Below are 3735 nucleotides of genomic sequence, written 5' to 3' on the forward strand. Positions count from 1 at the left end.
AAAAAAAAAAAAAAAAAAAAAAAAACCCCAAAAAAACCAAAAAAACCAAACAAAAAACAAAAAAAATTGGCTATAACCCTGACACAATACCATTCATACAAATTTCTAGTTGGAATGCTGACAACAAGCTAGAGCCAAGTGTTAATGTTTTGTTTCAAGGGATAAAAAGTCACCCATAAAGATGGCAGTACCTTTGGAACCACACTGCTGGAAGCTTTAGATTGTACCCTACCACCAACTCATCCAACTGACAAGCCTTCCCAACAGTTCCTCCATGATGCCTATAAAACTGGTAAGTTGATATACATATACAGTTTAGAATATTGTTCCACTGTAAAAAGTGAAATCTGCAGGTAGGATTGATGAATGGAAATAGAAAAGATTATGCTGAGTGAGATAACCCAGACCCAGAAAGACAAACCTCCTTCATGGCTCCTAACTCCAAATCTTCAGATCTGGGTATATAACCCGGAGTAACTGCAAAAACTAGGAAGGTAAAAAGGCACTGAGGGGAGTGAGATGCAGAGAAGAGACTAGCAGGCTAAACATGATTGATAGAAAGATGGGGAAAATGTGAGCAGGGGCTTTAATTTAGAAACCCTGTCTTGAAAAGAAAAGAAAAATTTGAGGAGGAAAGAGATCAATATATATAGAAGGAGGACAAAATAATAGTAAGGATGTCTGAAAAGTCATAAAAAAATTCATATTATTATGTATTTACCTAAATTGCATGTAATACATGTAAATCTATGTATAATATATGCATATATATAGTTTGAATAAAATTTTCCCACTTGCACAAGCCATAAATCATCTAATAAAAAAACTCAATACTGGGCATGAGAAGCCCTCTTTTGAATTGCTAGTCAAGGTTATCCAAAAGGCTCATATTGCTATTGCCCTTGGTTGCCTCCCAGAGCTTCAAAGTCCCTATTGCTAAAGACATGCACTTAAAAAAACTAGACTAGGAGGATCCACATTGGATCTGACCTGAAAGCCTAGAACTAGGTTTTATATTACCAGAAAATGCCATGCAAGCATTCAAGAGGTAAACAATCAAGAAATCCTACCCATTAATGAAATGTATGAACTATAACAATGACCACTGTGACACCGTAACCCTAAGGGCATGACAGTGGCACCCATATCCTGAAAGTAACCAACAGCTCTCTAGTTGGACTTAAGGCCCACTCAACAAGAGGGAAATTGTACCTGGTGCTAGAAACCTAGCCAACTACCCAGAGCTAATGAGGTCATAGATCTTGGAGGAGAACCTATAACTGCTACTTTACTAAACCAATATAATTCCTAACTGCAATCTAAATATGTATTCTTATACTCAGACAAGTGTAGCTCTCAACCATCATTAAAGAAATTTCTCTTTGCAACAGATGGAAGCCATTACAGAAAAGCATAACAGATCAAAATGCAAAGAACAAGTGATTTCATGTGCTGCCCAGACCCAACTGATATATCTACATACAATAAAACTTCTGCACCTGAGGCTCAGGAACACTAGGAGTGAAAACAGTCAAAAGAGCCTGAGAACAGCAACTACCAGGTGAGACCACATCTCCTAGAAATGTCAAAGACCCACGAAGTCTTAATAGCATGGCTGCCTAAGCAAGAGCTGAATGAGCACAACAGAAAGGAATGCCAACATAGACAAGGAAAGCTCAGTGGACCACAACTCTCGACAAAGAACTACAGCAACTAAGTAATGTTGAAACTGGGAAAAAAGGTCTTCCCCAGGGAAGAAGGCCCCACCACAACTGGTTATCCAGTATCAAGTGGTCACCTCTTACACTGTGTAAAGTCGAGCACCATTATACAGACTGAGCAGGTTGTATTTATATATTTGTCTGTGTGTATACATGCATGTGTGTGTGGAACAACAATTTAAAAAAAAAAAAAGAGAGAGGCCATGAATTTGAGAAAGAATGTGGTTAGAGAGAGAAAGGGAAAATGATGTAATTATATTTTGACTTCAAAATTTTAAATGTCTTCATGCAAAAAAACAAAACAAAACAAAACAAAAAAAACCAAAACAACAACAAAAAGAATAAAAAGAACTACATGTCTGATGTCTAACACCAAAGCATGAAAGGGTCTATGAGATTCTCCCAAGCTCCTCCTACCTCTCCCATAGTTCCAGGCTCACCTAACCCTAAGGATCCCTCACCAGGACCAACTTCAGACCTGAAGAAATCTCAAAAGGAGCTGTGACACTCACCCCATCCCAGGCCACCTGACAACTGAAAACAGACAGTTTGCCAGACCTCGTGCTACACAGGGCTCACACTGTCTGCAGGGTACACAGTCCAAAGCTGAGCCAAAGAGAACCTTCCAAGGGATGGTGTCTTCATGTGCCCGACAACCCAGCCCCTGGATAGAATGCAAGTGGGCTCAAATCCCAATGTCTGGACTCTACAGCTTGTCTACCCGTTTCCTCTTCTGTTAAAAGGCATAAACCCTAAGGAAAAAATACACAGACAGATTTCTTCCATAAATCTTACAAGAGCTAGATTGTAGATTTACTTCCTATTTACTATGAAACTTAGCCTGTCCTCTGACCTGGATGTTGCAGAAACCTGATGTAGCAGTTTCCTTCTTCATTTTTGCAGGATGCCTAAGAACTTCCAACAGCCATCACTGAACTACATTTGCTTTAATGGCAAAAAGCTCCAGGCAGCCCATGGCTTACTGCTTAGTTTCCAAGTCTTTGTGCAATCTGTTCCTTGGTCAGGATTGCTAGTGCTATACGTTCTTTCTACCTGGCCCGGGCATAGCCATCCTCCAAAAATCTTACTAGCACCCCCTCAGGCAGCCAACCCCAAACCTCAGGACTGCCTACTTTCCTCTGAGGCTCATAAGCACTGTGTCCCTGGGCTTAGATCTGACCATAATGAAAGCAACTACTGGGTACTAGCCCACACACTCTATACGGCTCATCTCCATAGCAGTTTCACCACTAGGAGTTAAATACAGGGATACTGAATTTTAAGTCCGTCACTCTAAGACAGCAAAGAGGGACCAAGGGATATATTGACCCTGGGGAAAAGACCTTACAAACACTGGGGCCAACATTCTAGGCTTATTTACAAATTTACAAAACCATGTTGACCTAAGCAGTGGTGGAACATACCTTTAAATCCCAGCCCTCAATAAGCAGAGACAAGCGGATCTGATTTCTTTTTTTTGTTTGTTTGTTTTTTTGTTTTTTTGAGACAGGGTTTCTCTGTATAGCCCTGGCTGTCCTGGAACTCACTCTGTAGACCAGGTTGGCCTCGAACTCAGAAATCCGCCTGCCTCTGCCTCCCAAGTGCAGGGATTAAAGGCGTGCGTCACCACTGCCCAGTGCAGATCTGATTTCTAATATAGCCCAGTCTACAGGGTGATTTCCAAGAGACATCCAGGGTTATACAGAGAAACCCCGTCTCCAAAAGAGAAAAGGAAACAAAACAAAACAAACAAAAACAACCACAAAAACCAATGTTGAACTAGATCTCAATCACCAAGTAGTGTCAGCCACTGAAATCTAAATTGGTCAATGAAATTTAAAACAGTGAGAGGATTCAGAGTAAAGGCACCTGCTGACTGGAGTTCAATCTTCAGGACCCACACAGTGCAAGGAGAGAACTGACTCTTACAAGTTGTCCTCTGACCTCTCTCTTTCACTCTCTCTCCCTCTCCCTCTCCCTCCCCCTCTCTCTCTTTCTCTCTCTCTCTCTCTCT

At 41.0% G+C, this 3735-nt stretch overlaps 1 protein-coding gene across 3 annotated transcripts in view; it reads right to left on the minus strand.

Annotated features, from left to right (window-relative positions):
• Incenp (inner centromere protein) overlaps positions 1 to 3735 on the minus strand; it is a 30258-nt gene that overhangs the window by 20315 nt on the left and 6208 nt on the right. The gene's annotated exons all lie outside the window — the stretch shown is intronic.

Source organism: Mastomys coucha, unplaced genomic scaffold (assembly GCF_008632895.1).
Source record: "Mastomys coucha isolate ucsf_1 unplaced genomic scaffold, UCSF_Mcou_1 pScaffold21, whole genome shotgun sequence".
NCBI lineage: Eukaryota > Metazoa > Chordata > Mammalia > Rodentia > Muridae > Mastomys > Mastomys coucha.